The sequence below is a fragment of the Aquila chrysaetos genome, chromosome 6, assembly GCF_900496995.4.
Source record: "Aquila chrysaetos chrysaetos chromosome 6, bAquChr1.4, whole genome shotgun sequence".
Classification (NCBI taxonomy): Eukaryota; Metazoa; Chordata; class Aves; order Accipitriformes; family Accipitridae; genus Aquila; species Aquila chrysaetos.
Genome location: NC_044009.1, coordinates 49,615,391 through 49,634,637, shown reverse-complemented (window position 1 = coordinate 49,634,637; position 19,247 = coordinate 49,615,391). Strand labels below are relative to the sequence as shown.

General features: G+C 42.2%; 1 protein-coding gene across 1 annotated transcript in view; it reads left to right on the top strand.

Moving 5' to 3' along the window:
- The first annotated feature begins 18,844 nt into the window (after positions 1-18,844).
- GTDC1 (glycosyltransferase like domain containing 1) overlaps positions 18,845-19,247 on the top strand; it is a 186,860-nt gene continuing 186,457 nt past the window's right edge. The window contains exon 1 of the mRNA XM_041124130.1: positions 18,845-19,014. The gene's annotated coding sequence lies outside the window, so the exon portion shown is untranslated. The remainder of the gene's footprint in view (positions 19,015-19,247) is intronic.

The window sequence follows — 19,247 nt, the reverse complement described above, 5'->3', positions numbered from 1 at the left end:
CTTGGTGACAGCTTTGTTTTTAACTGCAGTAGGACAAATATCAACATTTAATACTATATGGTATTATAATTCAATAAAAGAAATAAAGCAAGGTACAGCTGAGTGAGGAGGAAAAAAATAAGTAACCATGGTGTAGCTGCTGTTTTTAAATGTGAAGTAGGTGACAATACTGCACACAACTGCTCATTAAAAATGCCACCGTATTTTATCATTTACATATAGCCAAGTCCTTGGGTTTATATCTCAGCTTTAAATGTGGCACAATAGTTTCCATTACCTGCACATCAGATCATAGATGCCACATTTTTGGTGGACTTTCACTGTTGAACAGATGTAATCTGACCTTCCTGCTTTGTGGGATCGCAAAGGAGGATGATTATGTTGGTGCAAGCTAACTTTATTTTCCTTTTCACAATGAAATCCATTTTTTTGAGAGCTTAGACTTCTACCATAAAATAGGAAAATATTTATTAGTGAAACAAATTTCATCTGTATAGGGACTTGATTATCAAGTCAGCTGAAATCCATATAGGCTAATTGAAGATGAAATACTTATCTCTTAGGTGTCACTCTGCCACAGCTGAATAAAAAAGTGGGAATTTCCCCCCTGCCCTGAGGAACCTGGATGAGATTCATCCATGTCCTTCTAAGGAAGCTGATGCTGGTACTGATCTTGTTGGGCCTCTACAAACAGCAAGTGAGCAAACTCTTTGCAGCGGATATTTTTCTTTGCAAAAATGTAGCAGAAAGGGCAGAAAATGTAAAGAAAGAAAAAAGGACCAACAGGAAAACACTAAAAAGTAGTAATCAACTGAAAGCGCTACGTGAAGAGGTCATGCAGTTGATGCCCTTAAAAAAAAACAACAACAACAAAACAAAAAAAACCCCAAAAAACCAAAACCCTAGCACCAAAGTAAATCACGCGGCTGCCATCACTGAATATACCTTTCATTTCCTCTCCACAAAGCAGCGGTACAAGCCACTTGGAAGTAAACCAAAAGCATTAGTCTCTCTTCTTCTGACGTGAGTGGGAAACCCCCTTTGGCCGCACAAGTCCTCACACAGGGGCCGTTGCGATCGTGTCCTCGTGAGAAAGAAGAAGAAGAAGAAGAGGAGAAGCGGTCGACTCCTCCTGGCCTCCTCGCAGCTCGCTGGATGCTGCGGTGCCCGTGCCCAATGGGATGCCCAACGGGATGCCCAAGCCCTCGGTGCAGCGCACGGGGAAGATTGGGGCAGGTTCTTGGGCTCATCATCGCTTCTGTCAGTACTTCAGCCCTGTGCCTTTCAACATCCCCACCAGCTCCACAACTGTAGAAATGGGTTTATTTTAATCGAAGGCGTCGCCAAAATGGATTGTTCATAACTTGCTTCCTTACGTTTCTAAATGCGGGTAAGAAAGCTGACGAATGAAGGAGGAAACGGGATCTATCTAAAGCTATGCACCCCAATTCCCTTTCCTTTAAAAAAAAAAAACAAACATAAAAATCAGCAAATGTGTTGATGCAATAGAGACTTTTTCATAAAAGCCTCGGACGGACCAGCCCACAACCCACCTCGCTGCTGGGAAAGCCCGCACCATCGCTCTGCTCTCGCTTTGCCTGGATGCGGGAAGGAGCTGGGAGAGGGATGGCAGCCACCCAGGCAGCCTGCAGAGCCACGCTCTCTTCTCGGAAACATGGAAAGGTGATTATGGATAAGCTGGCGGATTGTGGCCAGAACCAGAAGATCTCAGGGACACTTAAAGAGGTTTAACTAGCTGAACGTCATCAGTTCTCTGCAGTCTGGTCCTGGGGAACTAGTTCCCCATACTTTCAAAAATGCTTGCAAAGAGATATAGCTTGGACGCAGAGAATATTAGAGACTTGGTATTGTGTTTTAAATTAATTCTTCGACCTGTATCTTCATCTGCCATGGTACGAATGAACATTACAGGCTGAACATTAGATATTTATGTTCATTTAACAATCTGTAATAAGCTATCGGGGCTGATTTTGACATGTACATTGAAGTTATTGCTTTTTTATCAATATCACGGTACATTTGTCAGCAGAGAATGATAATTGTATTGCTATGTATATAACCAATCTTGTAGTGTGACGTGCTCTACGCTGTGCACAAATTGAATACATTTCATCTTAAATACAAGCCTATTAATTAAAATCAGAGAGAAAGAGAGAATTTTAAACTGCCAACTATGGAGCATCTCTGAGCAGCGTCTTCTCCAGTATCTTCTGCTCGGGTAAATAACTTGGAGTCTCACCTACTCGTCTATTTATTTATTTGTTATACGATGCCAGAGGAAATGCAAGGTCAGAGGTCTGAAATCAAGGGCACAAGAGGTAGGACAAAAAAGGCTGACAAGGCTGCTGTAAAAGCATGAGAGCCTATTTCTGTATTACAGCGGGCATCAAGCAGCATCTGCTGTAGTTATGGCAGCAAGAGTAGCTTTTGTTCCGTTCCTTGCTTTTCACACACCAGTAACTTAGACAAATGCACTGCATATGTGGACACAGGTAGTCATCTGCACTTTTCAGAAGTGTCCAGCCAACTCTGAGTTTTAATTACTTCTATATTAATTTCCTTCCAACCTGGCTGCTTTTTTTACAGCCAATGATGAACTAAATGTGAGGCCCGGTTTCGAGAAAAAGTAAGTTTAAAGCAAGAAATCCTTTTAAAATGACAAATCTTAACTCACACATGCTAGAATATACAGGATTTTATGCACAAGGAAGAGAAGACTTAAATAAGCCAGTAACAGCACTGAAGATCTGGGAAGGATTTCCCTGCCGTAGTTTAATGGAGATCGTAAGAGCAAGAATGAGTCAGACCATACTTAAAAACTAATTGCCCATTATCCTGGTGTGATGATGGTTAACATTAAGATTTTCTGCAGTTCAGGTTACAGAAGCAGTGAAATGCAGTTATTTTTATCAACTGACCAAAGTGTAATAAAACTGTAGTAAAAATTCACCGGGAGAAGTTGCAATCATCAACGTTTGCCTCTTCTGGCAGAGTATAAAGAAGAGAAAAAGGAACTGTACCTTATGCCAAAGTAAAAGCCGTTGCTTGGGAGTTTTCTATGACATATATAATCTCTACGCCACAGCATAAAATAAGGCAAAATGAACTCTGGTAAGAACAAGACCAAGTAATACAGGATGAGAGGCCAGGTACTAGAGAAGCTCTAGCCTTGTAATCAGCTAGAGGCCTAGATTTCATATTAACAGTGAAAAATAAAGATGCAATATCGGTATTAAGACCAGAGATAGGGCAAAAACCAGTACGGAAGTAATTGCCAGTCATCTTACCAAACTTCTCAGAGTTTTCTCTTAGCAACAGAAGATAGATCTGCATAAATATATTCCTGAAACTTCAGTAATTTTAGCAACAAGCAATAAGGCAGTGCACAGGCCAAAAAGGGACAGGGAGAGTGGGACCAGCACGCAGAGAGGATATTCCTCCATTGGATGTAACCGAAACGCAATACTGTGAAAGCAGGTATTTCTTTCCTATTTGTGTAAATGTCTTACCGTGGTATTTTTCACCATAAACATTATTTTCCTTTCCCCTTAATAGTTTTCCTCCTTTTAGATGTAAACTCACGTTTTGAAAAAAATTTCCTTATTGCCACAAAAGGGTGCTAACGGAAAATGGTTGGCTTTTCTCAGCTTTGAGTATCTAGATTCAATGGTGTTTATTAATTTCAGAAGCATCTCTTGTTATCACAATCCGCCCACCTCTGCTTCCAACAGTACCTGTCCAAACAGTTATGTGCAATTAGCCCAAACCATTGCAGTCAGCATCTTGCTGATTTCTACTGCAACAAGTTTTCCATTTACTAATACCAATACCACTAGAGAGCAGTTGGACTAGTTAACTAGAGAGAGGCAAATTTTTCTGCCTTTTCATTCCCATGCACAGATGGAGATGAGAAGAGGCCCAGTTTAGCTTTTAAACATTGACAGTGTAGCTAAAGTTGCTTTTCAACTTAAATTGACTGTATCCCCTCTACATATTCTGCAAATTGATGTGACCATGCTTCCACATTACTCGGTAATATATTCTACGCTAATAAAGTAATCATTTACAAAACACTCTCTAGTTTATCGTGCAAAAAAAAGTATCAGAACACGAGCATAATCTAGGAAAGATCTTGTTCCACTAACAACTCCACAACAGCCGCGTGTAATTTTTTTCCAGAAATGACTCAAAAGATCACCTGCTAATCCACTGGCTGCTACAAAATAGCTGCCATTAGGTAAAACTCATAGCAAGGAGCTCCAAAAGGGCACAACATTGAAAAGCACCGTGGGCTTTGCTTTGAAACCTTTCTTTCCCTCACACCTGCTAGGCTGGCACAGCTGAATTTTCCCATTCTTGTCAAATCTTTCCAGTTTAAGATGAGTAATAGTGCCAGATTTCTGAAGAAATATACCACTTAATGTCATATTCTCCAGTAAAGATCCTCTTAAAGACTTTTATTTGCAAAGGTTACTATGACAGCGGTTTGGCTGAATATATTTTCAAACTGGGTATTTATGTTCTTCCACAGCTATTTGAATTCTTCTTTTTCTTTACGTGTTGTATCTAAAATAAGATATTTTATCAAATTTGGAATGTGATACATTATTTAATTTATCAGGACCATTCTGTTTAATTGCTACAATTCACCTCATCTTCTGTAGGGTCTGTACATCTTCCACCTTCAGTCTCTACTTGGCTGCAGTTTTATATGCTGCACCTTTTTCATCTTATCTTAACTGATTGTGCTGTGACAGCTCCTTTTGAAATACTAAGCAGAAAAGACAAAGTGTTTTCATAGATTTTGAGGCCATCATGGTTCTCCAGCCTACCATCCCGTATGAGGCAGAATGCAGACATTTACATAGTCTACCTCAGTTTTGAGTTGTTGACTCTGCAGCTCAGTCACTTGTGGTTGAGCTAGAACATATCTTCTAAGAAGTCTTCCAATTTCAAAGACTTCAAGTGACAAAAATTATCCCACATCCCGTGCGTAGTATCCAAATGTTAAATTGTTCTAACAGCTAAATTACGTGCAATGTTAAAAATGTACACCTCATTTCTGATAAAGCTTTTGCAGCTGCAGTTTATAGACAGATGACTATTTTATGCCTCCATGTTGTGATTAAAAGGACTTCTAGAATTGTGTATCTTCTCTGATTTATTTAATGGGCTCAAATGCAGACTGAAATAAGTGGTATGTAACTGCAAAAGGATTTCTCAAAAGATGTTTTGAGTGCTCACTGGACAGTTACGAAGGCAGTTAGCCAACATACAGCTGGGGTATATATATATATATATATATATACACACACACAGACACAGACACAGACACAGACATGAGGGTTATATATTTTTATATATATGCTACAGGTATGGAGAAGGGACTAGATGCCCAAGTGGTAATTTCTGTAGGAAATTTTCCATACCAACACAGTCGTTTAAAGGCTAGTCAGCCCAGGGCGTGATTAAATTACTAACCCTGCTTCCATCCTCTTCTTCGTCTTCTCGTGGGCATCTTGGAAATTGTTCTCAGGTCTCAGATGGGTACGGTGAACGCGCTAGGTGTTCTTGTAAGCACGGAGGGAAGAACAGAGTAGCAGAACTGCAGGCTGCGATGGTACAGGCAGTGAGGGAAATTACCGAATACCTCATGGAAAGACTTTTTTTTTTTTTATTTTCCTTAGTAGCTTGGCAACATGTAATTCTCTAGTCTCCCGAACCCTGTCATCTAAATTATGTTAGGATTCAAACAGCTAGCAGACTGTAAACAGGAGAGATTAGTCATCCTCAGATCCCCAGCAATACCATTTTGGAGAGAGGGAGAGTGGTTCCTGCACGACCCCGCACTGTTTACATTGGGGTAGCAGCAGGGAAGAACATAGGAAAGTCAGATATGAGTGGCACTTTAGAAAAAAATTGAAAACATTTGTCAACACTGCGACCTACTACGTAATAGTTCATGAGTGGTGCTCAGCGCTGTCTCACAGATGCCCTTCAGTAGGATGAACTGGAGCATCACGGTCTAGTTAGCGGGAGACAGTCTGTTGCTCTATTTGAGCTGGATTCCCACTTCACCATGGTGACCAAGAGAGCTATATCTGATCTGCTATTCTGGCAAGGGCCTCCATCGTTTTTCTGTCTTCTCATCGCAAGCCTCCTCATCAGAGTTTTCCAAGAAAACTCAATCACTATACCTGACAGAGCCGGACTTCTTTCCAGCAAACGAACACGAGGACCCGACGCCGTCTTTGGGAAAATATGTTCTTCCCTTCTGGAAGGTTTCCAAAGGGCAGGCTACCCCAGCAAACCCCCTCAAGGACAGATAGCCTAACAGTAGCTGACCCAAGGTTGTGTTTTTAATTTGTGTATGTTAACAGTAAAATAGAGTACGCTAATGGGATGGACAAACCTGTGGCCTTTCAGCACTTAAAGGGGGCTTGGAAGAAAGATGGGGACAGACTTTATAGTAGGGCCTGTAGCGACAGCACAAGGGGTAACAGTTTTAAACTAAAGGAGGGTAGATTCAGACCAGATACAAGGAAGACATTTTTTTACGATGAGGCTGGTGAAACACTGGCGCAGGTTGCCCAGAGAGGTGGTCGATGCCCCATCCCTGGAAACATCCAAGGTCAGGTTGGACGGGGCTCTGAGCAACCTGATCTAGTGGAAGATGTCCCTGCTCATTGCAGGAAGGGTTAGAGTAGATGACTTTTAAAGGTTCCTTCCAACCCAAACTATTCTATGATCCTGTGGTGCCATTTCATTACGCATATGAGCACCGACTTTACAAATACATACCAGATCATTTTGAAGTTGCCAGCTCCACCTCTACGAGAGTAAGTTGGAGTGATGTTACCTTTAGCTAAGACAACCCGGTCTCGGAGGTGCCGTACGAGTCACCCAAGCCCTGTGCTATTGTTCCTGCTGCCGTGTTTTGTCTGGGCAGCCCAAACTCTTATAAACAGGAAACCGGAGACTTCAGATGATTTCTCCACTTGAATAGAGACTGGTACAAGCATTCAAGATTGCTGCCCTCCTCACAAACAAAACTCATTTATATGAATATTCATAGGCAATTAAACTGTTGTGACTACTTAAGGAAATGCCTGGACTTACATATAGATTAATGAGCGTGTGTTTAGGCTACAGGTCTTGCTCCCGGAGTTACAGATATCAATCTACTACCCAGTCCCTAAGCTGCTAGCAGTCATGTTTCTTTCCTGAGACTCTTCTCCCATAAATACCAAATAAAACTATAGTTTGTGCAATAGTCCCAGAGGTACCGGCTGACCCAGACTGTATTTGTTTGCATGAGAAATCTTTATGGCACTCTGGGGAAAAACCAGAGTTTCAAAACCAGAACATCTAGCCTCAGACAAATCTGCTGATCTGCAGAGCCTTATTTCGTGACTTCCAGGTATTTCTTTTGGACTAGATACAGTAACACTTGTACATCATTCTGAGTCACTCCTTGTGCGTATGTGCACATTACATCCATTTTCTCCTGCAATGACAGGACATTGCCAAACGATTTAGTTTAGATAGAGCTGGCTCTTCAGCATAATTTTTCACACACACATTTTAGCACACTGAAAGCTGAATTCTGATTTACAACCTTTTTGGAATTTGTTTTTCACCGAGGTTTATGCCAAAGATGTTTTATTCATATAAAACAAATGCCTGACATTTGTTTCATTAAGATATTAAACTTGCCCTCCGTTTGCTCTCATCGAAGATACCAGCCATGTAAAGGATTGCCAGGCCAGGCTCTGGCGTGGGCACGACTAAGGGACTCGGAAAATGGCATGTGAGCTCATCTTTTGCAGCTTTGACTAGGCAAGCCCTGTTCAGAGCCCTGATTCAGTGGCAATTAAATAAACCAGAAAAGCACCCAACCCCACCCTTTGCAGCTGGAGCTTTGTCTGAATGTGATAAGAGATCATTAATTTTCAATTTGACCTCAGCCTATAATGTTCAAGTGGCCTCTTTGTTCTCATAGCGATGTTACAAGCAAGGTCTGAGTCAAGGCAACTGGAAAGGAAATATTAAAATAGTCCTAAAAACCTCTTTAGTCTTGTGATCTCGCTCCTCCTAACTTAACTGCGCACACCTTATCCATCGGACCATCACGGCTCCATGACAAGGATTTCCTCTTGGTTACTGCTTCTGCCCCAGAACAAACAACACTGGTCAACAAAGGTGAACAGTTGTGCAATGGTAATAATGAATATTGAAACACCGCAGCAAAAACATGTTGTGAACAAACCGGCGGGGCAAAGTTTATTTATATCAAATATCTGTGTGTAACGTTTGTAACAACTTACAGGCAGAATAAAAGCTGAAAATCACTGATTAAAGTGTTCACTGTGAATAGCTCATACCACTCTGAATTCAAAGACATAGTTGAAGAAATTGTTATTACAATCTACTGCAAAAAGAGCTATTGTGAACCTATGGGCACATCAACAGCTGTCTATGGAAAATTATTATTATTAGAGAATAGAAAATGTCCTATTTTTAACAGATAATCCCAGAATCTGGGTTGAATTAGAATGAAGGAGAGCCCGTCTTTCACATCCTTTTTCATTCAGGCATTTGGCAAGCTGAGACTTTATAGAATGTAATTTAGGATGTTTAAATTGCTGTTTGTTACTGGTGGTTTCTCATTGTAACACCTCTAATACTACAGCAGAGGACCTAGGGCTTGGGTCCTTCTGTAAATACATGACTACTTACTACAGTTCTTAGGTGCTTTAGGCTGCTCCGTCTTGGTTTACGGGGTTGGGTGCAAGGGCTGTTTTAGGGTTGTTTTAATGTGGTTGTTTTTTCTGCTTTTAAGCAAATCCAGTTTTCCATCGACTAACTCGTGCTTTGTACTGAATCCAAACATTTAAGTCTTAAGATTTCTCTCCCTGTGACAGAATTAACAGGACTGGATGGCACCAGAATTGGGACCAGCACTCGTTAGAGACTTCATTTTCTCTTCTTCTCTGAGGATGCGCTGGAGGAAGAAATCCTGTTGGGGGATTGTCCCATCAAATATGAGGAAAGGCATATGTCATATCTTGATTCTATCTACAAAAAACTTCATGATAGACCGAGACCTGCTCAGAATCCTGTGGAGCTGCATGTGTCTGTGGCAGGCAAAGGACACCCTGTGCCCTGACGGAAACTCGCTGCAGCTCAACCTGCATCTCAGCCCCTCAGAAAGAAATCAAGAAAAAGCGTGGACAGAAAAAAAAAAGATAATTTCACCACTGACTGCTGATGCCCAGCCCTTTGTGGAGCAGAAGACGACCCTGTTTGTTCCGGCTCCATTTCTCAGGACACCTTCAGAAGGTGCATGAGCTTCCAAAATGTCTTTCTGCATAAGAGAAAGGAAAAGGAGGTCGTAAAACAAGCACGAAGAGGGATATCCATGTGGAAGCCTAAACCTCCCAACTTCCTAAGATGTAAATTTATGTTTGCTCATATTATTTGTGCAAAAGGCGTATCCCACCTCTAGGATGCTATATGGCGCTTCCAGGTTACCCTCCGTAGCCCCACATTTCTGTTGCATGTTGGGGAGGGATACGGGGAAGCATACAGTCAGTCAAGTCAGGAAAGGCCTTGGACATTAAGGAAAGAAAAACCTGAAAAGCAGTGGCATAATGACTGCTTGCCAAAATATGTATAAAAAAAAGAAAGAGGGATTTCTGTTAACTAGCAAATTATAGGACTTTAAAATTTCCTTTCCTAAATATGCAGACTTTAGGTTTTATACGCCAAGTGACTGACCTCAAGGAATATTTTCCCTATAGACCTGAACTATTTCATGCAAGTTTAAGGGTATTGGAAAGGGAAGGATGATGTCTATACTAGTTAACAAGACCTCTTCCTATCAGAGTCAAGCACAGAAACTAATGAAAAAATGTTTGGGTTTTTTGATGCTGCCTATTAGACTTGTAGGTACATGTAGCCTTTCTGGGGAAAAAAAAAAAAAAAAAAAAAAAGAGTGTGGGTTTGACTAAATTTCAGTTTCCTGATGATATATGTTCAGACAATCAGGGAAAACAAGCAATATTACCTAGGTTCCACTACGTTATGTGACCTATGTGAACAGCTCAGGCAAATCAGACAGAAACTGAGACCTGATAACACTTTATAAACACCCAGATGGGGAAAAAAAAACCCAACCCTGTGAAATACTTTTACAGACAAATTGTGATCTTGAGCAAATTTTCTGCTGGTCAGTGGGCAATGCTGAAACTTGAACCCAGCACTGATTTCAAGTATTTTTGCACCTCTCAGCTCTGGTATTAATCTGCAGCAGACCGTCAGCGAGCTGGTCCCTCTGTGCTGGAGTGATTATCGCTGAGCTGATGGATGTAACTGCAAATACTGTGAAGAGTTCTTCCAGATCTGCACTTTGTATTGCAGCTGTTAATATTTTTTTTATGGCTTTGTTTTCTTATCCAAATTTTAGTTGCCTGAACGACATATTAATTAACCAAATTCAGAATTGGTTAATTCAACAACTGGAAGGCTTATATTTATCATTGTTCAGTAATACTACCCAAATGTCAGCTCTTAGTTTGAAAAATTCCTCTGAACTAGTAAACCAGAGAATAATAAAGATACTATAATTTTCTTTCACTAAAATAAACAGAATATTTTCTTAGTTAATTGTTTACATGTCTTACTCCTGTCACTTCTTTCCTTTCATCCTTATTTTTCTTGTTTTCCTTTATTCACACTTCATCTCTTGAACTCCTTATCTCTCTAATCCCTTATCCTTTATGTTCTTGTTTTATCTCTCATTCCACCATTTTATTCCCTGTTTCCTAAGCCTATCTCCCTTCCCATGCTAGGCTCCCCAGGCTTTAAATGCCCTCTGAACCCTTTTTCCCTTTCCCCCAGTTCTCTACCTTTCTCTTCTCTTTCATTTTTCCTTACAGCAATCTCTGCAGAACAATACTAGAAGTCGAGCTGGCAAGCTGACAAAAAAGAACAGTTGGAAAGAAAAGTTTACTCAAAGACAGGCACATTTCTTTAAAAAGAAAAAAAAATATCTATAGGAAGGTGTTGCCAAATCATCTGCTTTTTCAGATGTGAAACTTTTAGCAAGGCTCTCTGCAGCGCTGATGTGAGGGAAGGAGCAGGAAACACTATCAGGTTGCCAGATGACTTGAGGACGGTGAGGTGGGATTCTTAAGTGCACGTGATAGCAGTAATTCAGGATATTATTCCTCATGTAAAAATAGCTATGCAAAATTAACACAAAGGCTTTGGTATAAAAAGATAAAAGCCAGGAAACTCAGAGGCTGTGCAGCTCTTTTTATCTCATTTCATTTTGGTTAGGGGATTGCAGGGAAACAGCAGAAGAGATAGAGTGTTTACATTAAGGCATCTGGTCCAAGGTGTAGTCACGACAAAAGGTTATTGTAGTCCTGCTTGTCAAATGGGTGGGAAGAGGACTTGAGTGTAAAGGAGATGATCTTAGGCTGGGGACGCATGGACAGCAATGGGAAACGTGAAAGGCAAACCCGGAGCGAGTCACGCAGCGGCAGTCACCTACAAATGAGCAGGCTGGATGTTGGCCGGCGGGTCTATGAACACGAGAAAATTTCAGCTGTGATTTGCACAGGAGTACGTTTGTTACTGCGGGGTAGAGGCTTTGCATTATATAGTCTCAGCTTTTTAAAAGCTTAAGGAAACGCTCTTTCCCTGTTCAACCGACTGAAGCCAGAGTGGCTTCAGTTGGCAAATATCTATTAGATTGCATTGATTTATTCTGGATTTGAATTTCGCTCCTGGAAATAAAACGGTGATGTGAAGAGAGCTGTAGATGGGATTTCTATTCCCATCTCCACTATCCGAGCTGATGACCCTGAGCCTTGACTTGCATTCCTAATAGGATAGACCTTCTTTTGTAAGAATTCTTTAGCACCTGTAGGTTACGCGTTCAATTAGCATCTATATCCTGAACCGAGCCGAGTTGCACGAGCTTTGAAAAAAGTAACAACCAAATGGCTAATTAGGTCAAATTTGGGGCGTATCAAACTTGACAGTGTCTGGCTTACATCACCGTGCATTTACATAATGGAACTTAACGGCGCTGAAGAGTCTGTTGTGTCAACTCTGATGATTCTATGGAAGGTTTTTTCCATAATTTTCTTTAAGACATAAAATATTCACTCAGAAGAATACCTTCTCGATAACTTTTCCATCCGTCCTGTATCATGCAGGGCCTATCACTGCTCATTACCTGGGCTACTAATGCAGTAGGATTTCAATCAGTTATCTTATTTTTCAGAACTCAGTAATCAACGTCAGCAACCAATTGTTTAACAAATTTCCTTTTTAAAACCAAAGCTATTTTTCAGCTAAACCAGAACTGTTTTTTCAACTGCAAAAGCCTGGGAGAGACAGCAAAAACCATGAGGACTCAAGGTAAATGTCTCTGGTAGTCTTTTCCAGAGATACTACCTGTCAGTGAGCAATAAAAAAAAACCAAAAAAACCAAACAAACCAACAAAATCTTAAGTTAATAAAGTTTTATATTCTTACTGTGGCTTCCCCTGTCTTCTAGCAGCCCATCCTGTACATCAAAGGTCACAAAGAACACAATGAGTCACTATCAAAACCCAAAGAATGCTTCGTGAACAATTACTATACATAAATTGCAGCCTGGTATTTCGTTTCTGTGCCAACTCACAGTAATACAGCCCATTTCCTCTTCATTTTTTTCCCCTGCAGCTTTTGTCCATAATAGCAAACAGCTTTGTTAATCTACTCACAGAGCTTGAATTATTTTTTTTTGGGGGGGTGTACTTATACCTTTGCCTTTTTGAGTAGTGGGCAGCAGCGGTACGAAGTCTTTTGCTACAGCTCTTTAGGCTACATTTCTCTGCTGTCAGAGTCCACAACAACTCTACAATGCTGCCAGGCTTTGTAGCCAAAAACATCATTAGGAATACTGAAAGGGTCCCCTCTGAAACCCAGAATCAAAGTGTCCCCCAGAGAGGAATCAGCCGTACATTAGCTCATGCCCAGCAGAGCAACTGAGCGCCGTGAAGCTGTGAAACCTGTGCGGATCCCTTAATACATGCCATTGCTGGGAGGACTGGCCTCAGGATCCATTAACCCAGTTCAGAGGCAAACAGGGTACCTTACACACTTTTAATACCGTGCACGTGGGACGAAATAGGTCTTCTGTTTGGAGTCGAAAGTCTCTTAGCGATTGTCAACCTTGGCATTTCATACCGCAATCCCCAGTCTTCCCACTTTTGGCAATACCTTGTGTCAATGACGCTTGCTGCAATCCTCTGAAAGAGAAGCAGAGATGTTAATTCGCTTGTACAGTTTAATACCTGAGAAACGAGAAATCTTTAAAAATTTTGCTGAATAAATATCACGAGGACAAACAAAGGAGAATTGTTTTTCAGACGGTATGATTTATGTGTGTGTGCATGTGTGTGCAATTAAGTAACGAATGAAAACCTAGATTTATATTGTCATTGTGTTATTACCTATGCACTCAAATTCTGCATACTGGTCAGTTTTTAAGTAGTCTTCTGGTTAATATTTATTGTCTTTAACGAGCAATATTATGGACTAGAAAGTTGTGATGACAAGTAGCAACAACTGGCATTCTCTCAACAATTCCACAATAAGAAAAGAGGGAAGTAAGATAATATCAGCCAGCTTCCTTCTGAAGAGGTTTGGTTAAATCAGAATTCTTCATTTTAGAAAATTACAAAGCAAAAAATACTTCGGACTACTATTCTACCTAGCATGGGAGGAAGATAGTAGGTATTTTTAACGTTCCTAAAATAATCACATCCTATTGTACCCAGCTCTAGTAGAAGGTATATTGAAGTAAAACACTGGGGTTTTTGCCTCCAGTATTGTGAGAACTGCTCAAAGACCCTTGGCTTCAGTTCATGATAACAGAAGTAATCAAACGTGTTTGACGGATGTATGCTATGGCTCACCTGGCCATACGCTGAAACACAGGACTCACAGTCAGGTCCAGGTCTTTGATTTGTCTTCAATAAATATTCAGATCAACTGCTGACAGGAAGGGGACTCCAAGAAGGGATAGCGACTGTCCTTACAAGACACCTCACAAGTTTTGAGCCTAAATTTTAATTCTTTACTCCATTATTGACCTTATGTGTAAACTTGCATGCATTTACCCATGCAGTTTCCAGTTTTCAATCTGTAAAAAGGAGATGGTAGCACTTACATATCTTTGGGGATTAAATATCTAATCCTGGAGGGGCTCCAGGCTGGCAGCGTTTTATACTCTCAAAAAGCACCACTACAGCAATTGTCAATAGGCATAAGTACCGACAGGTCCTTGCAAGATCGGGATATATTTTTTAAATGCTATTCTGGGGGAATAATATTATCATGTAAATCTTATAAATTATTAATTATTAATAAAATGAAGTGTATTTAGCACCCTTGAGTGAAAGCTGCTATAGAAGGCTAATTCATAAATCTTTTTAGAGCCAAGTTTCAACAAAGCATTTGTAGTTTTTGTACATTCTTGGTTGATTAATTCTGCAAACTTGCATATACACATTTAATCTCCATTTTGCATATGCTTATACCTATCTGCAAATTACAAGTTGCATAAGCGCTGTAGAATTTGCATACATCCAAACAGAAGACTCACTTCTGCAGAAGGACTTTTAGAAATGTGACCTCTTCCAAGTTATACCGGTAAAATATAGAAAACTCGCTGTCACTTATGATGTAGGGCAAAAATGGTGATAAAAGTGCTTGCTTGTGATTGAGAAAACAATACATTCCTCGGTCCTTCCACGCAAAGAAAATATTTCTGGTTTTTTTTCCTTCATTTTCCTTCTTCTCTTACACTAACTGAATGTGGGTGGGAAACAGTAGAAACAGAAAGGGTCATGTTTGCTCCTCAAAATTTGAAGACGGTGTTTTTTTCCTTTGCCACAGATGCTCCGTGCTCATCAGTTGCCGTGTACTTCTGAGAGAGAGAAATTGCCAATAACATTGGTAACCTTAAGTGTAGGCATGCATAAAAATTTGCTGAAAATTGGGTTGTGGTACATGTTCTTATTTTAGATTTGCCCTTGTTAACGTCTTTTTAATAAACAGGTGCATACACTTCCCCAAGCTGTCACTTGTTTACCCAGTCTGCACACTTTATAAATCTACTAATGGAATAGACCCAATCATCTTAAGGATCTGTGCTTTAATAAGCTAGAGTCTCAAAGTTTTCAGGAAAATACTTTCTGGTAATACAGTTCTGCTGGATACAAGCTTCACAAGGTTTGCTTTCAAAGATTAAAAAAAAAAGTGACACAATTTCACTTCTAAGTTCAGCACAACGTAATACAGAGTTTCATACATGCTTGACATTATGATTAGCAACAAAGTGGGACGGATAGAGGGAAAGGGAAATGAAAAGGTGTAAGAAAGGTGGAAAAGGCTTTTCTAGCGGAGTTTGAAACCAAGAGGATGCTCCCCACTGAGCGCCCGGATGACCGCGGTGTAGACTCAGGCTTACTTTCACCAGCTCAGCATCAGCCCCTCTGAAAGTGTAATTCCTTTCTCCTCCTCTTGACCCAGGGCAGAAGAGCCCATCACGAGGCAGGGGAGACACTGTTTTTGACTCCTACCAAATGGCGGAAGAAGATTTTCAACCGAAATCTCCCATTTCCTTGGCAAGCGCCTGAGCCATTAGGCTGCGATGCAAACCGTAGCCTTGCTCAGAGGAGCAGCTACGAAAGGCTGTCCCTGGAAAAGGATTTTACGTGGTGAATGTCGAAGGGATGGAGGAGCTCTCCACACTGCAGTCTCTCATCGCAACCGCGGTCTCAGAGGTCATTTTAAAGAGTCACCCCAACTGTTTGACACTGCCACTCCCTTGAGACTGCTGGGGCGGACACAGTCGTGTTGATGCAATGAGTATGTTGACTTAATTTGAGGCAGGTATTTCATGTCTGCAAAGAGCATAAACTCTCTCCAGGCATTCCCTAGAAGGTCTAAATAAATACCTAACTTTCATTCTGGATCCCATTAAGGGAACCAAACGTTTACTGCTGCAGTGCAGGTCTCAACTTTAAGGAGTACAGACCTCATTTAATGGGTCCATCCCATGGTTCTTTTGAGAGCAGAGGCTCTATAGAAACTAATAGTTAGAGTAAATGTATTAGAGAGATTAATACATTAATAATTACTTTGCTATTGAAATAGGTAAATAAGTTAAAGGTATATAATTAACTGTAGTTTCATCTCATGAGCTTTTAGATTGCATCGCTGGAGATCAGTATTGTCCGACTGTAGATGGCAAACACTAATTGCTGAAATTTCTTCAAAGTAATACCCTGGGAAGAGTTTCTGCATTTAATTCTTCACTGAAGGTGTCAGTTTGATAGCCCTGGAGAATGTAATCTGTAATATTTATCTCCAGAGAAGTTCGGGGAATGAAAGTAGCAAAATACACTTTCCCCGTCTCATTGAAGTTGTCGCTCTTCTTCGGGGTTGGATGGGTAGTTCCATGCTTCTGTATTTCACCTTGCCATACGTACCACCAGTAGAGCAGCAATGGAGAAATTTCTACAACGCGGAAAGCTCTTCTGCTACACATGTGAATGAAAGAGCTGATGTGTTGAACAAAAGCTACCTATGTTGCTGTCATAGGAGGAAAATTTCTAGCTGTCACCAACTTGGTTTGCACTGGAGTCTATGACCTACACGTGAGAAGTCAAACCACCCCATATATGCACGCAAAGCTCTCCAGCTCTTTACAGGCTATTTTAACCTACAGCTTCATACGACTTGATGCGGTTATGAGTTGCACAGTGCCTCAGCAGGTGAAGCATCCTTGAGCAGACTCCGTGCTGGTCTGAGTCACGGTGCTCCACACGGAACTACGCGCACAGCGTAGAGTTCACCGCTGGCATTACTCTTTCTGGGAAAAAGGCGAAAAAACAACCCCCCAAAACCCTTTACAGCAGCAAGACTGGGTGCAGGACAGATAGAGTGATTTGCCATGAAAAAAGTTAGAGGGCCTCATTAGAGGCAAAGTTATTAGGCCAAGCAAACAGTTAATCCCTGTCACACAGAGGTAACAGAGTTGCCAGCCTTGAACTCTAAATTAAAGGCACTCTCTGAGCACCAGAGAAGTGACTCTTTTTTGCAGCTTCCTCAGTACCATCCGTCTACCATAATGCTGTGGCCTTTTTCTTTCTTTAAATTCTGGGCTCCGACTAATTACTGGCAGGAAGTGCCTATTTTTATGCCATTAGTATGCAAATGAGTGAGAAGTAGAAAAATATTCTAAAGGAACTGTTACAATATCTGTCCACAGATTACTGGCCAATTAGAACATGGGATTAGGGCTGCGGGACCCCAGAAGAGTATGGCCAAAGTCTTTCTGCTTGGGTGCCTCAAGTGTAATTTCAATGGGAACTGTATATACACGGTCCTTTTCCTCAAAAAAAGGAAAAAAAAAGTTCAAGCCTAAATTGCCTGCTTACAAATGAGCACTTCTATGCTTGAAAAATGAATGCCTTCACTTCCTCGCCTCAATTTTTCTATCCATAAATTGGGGATAAAACATCCTGTTTGTCTGTGTTCCAGCACACGCCGGGGGCAAATTATTCAGCCGGACTGATGGTCTCCTCATCTCTCACCCTGTCTGACAATGTCTGAAAGGCGAAATCTTACATTTATAAAATTATTTATAATGTGAGTGATAAATATTGAAAGATTTTCAGGTCTTACCACTTCTGCCTAAGTAAAAAAAAAATAACAGGAAGAACTGCCTGCCTTGTGACATTTCGGCATTTCCACAGCTTGATAGCATCAGGAATTCAGAGGCGCAGGAGAGTGGGAAAACTATTGGAAAACAACTTTACTAGGCTTTTTGAACCTAGAAAATTGTGAAACAAAATGCTGCATTATCCTAAGGGTATTTCTCATGCAAATCAGCCTTCTCGTCACTCTTTCATAACCACTGATTAGCCAGAGTAGGAAAAAATACATAATTCCTCAAGGTACTGGTCTTGGTGGTTCTCAGAGCTGTATTCTTTGGAAATTTTGCTTTATCACTCCATTAGATGTTACTCATTTTGACTTCCTAGTAAAAAAAAACCAAAAAAACAACAAACCAGTTTATGTCTACACACCAAAGATAACACCACGCTAAATTGAGTCAGCATGACAAACGTTTCTCGTCTGAAAAGTTTTGCTGGAAAGGTTTGCTAGTCAGTGTGGCTGAAGAAGAGGGTTCACAACCCAGGCTGCAACACCAACACCTGCCCGGCCTCTCCCAGCACTCACACCACCTGAAAAGGCTTGATTTATCAGGGGAAAAAAACCCACACACCTCCCACTCACATATAATTGATAACAGCCCCGATTTTCTCGCCTTTCATCCTCTTCCCTCATAAAAACCTCCCCGTGTTTTATTTAATTTTTCTCCTTAGCCCACCTGGTGCGTAGTTCCTCGGTGGTTGCTCCTCCCGCCCCTGCTCCCCAAACTCCTCCGGACGGCCTCCCCTCCCGCTCCGCAGTTACCCCGGCCCCACTCCAACCGGGTTCCTTTCCCCTTCCCTCCCTTTGCTCCTCTCGGTTTTCTTTTTTTTATTTTATTTATTTATTTATTTTTTTTTTGAGTTCGCCGCTCCCGGCGGGAAGGCCCCTCTGGGCTGGGTCGCTGCCGGGGGGGGGGGGGGGGGGGGGCAGCTTCCCCTCACAGAAAGGCGGGCCCGGGCCCCTCGCCCCGGCTGCGTCCGTCGGTCGGTCGGTCCGTCGGCGAATTTCCCGGGACCGGGGCCCGTCCCCGGGGCGGCGGGCGGAGGAAGGAGGGGGCCCGGCTGGCGGCAGGGGGAGGCTGGCTCTGCTGCAGCGCCGAAGGGAGGGAGGGGCCGGGACGCCGGCGCGTCGGTGCCGACGGTCTCCAGGCGGGAGTGAGGAGGAGGAGGAGGAGGAGGAGGAGGTGAGCTCCCTCTGGGTGGGGTAAGGAGCGGGGCCGCCCGAGCCAGGCGGGAGGGAGGGAAGGGGTCAGCGCGGAGCGGCGGGGCGGGCGCTCGGCCCGGGGCCGGGCGAGGAGGAGGAGGAGGACGGGAGGGAGGGGGGGGGGGGCGGCGGTGGCCGAGCGCTCCGCGGGAGGAGAGGGAGAGCGAGCGGGGCGGGAGGGGGGGGGGGAACCGGCCCGGCCCGGCGAGCCCCGCTCCGCTCGGTGTGCGGCG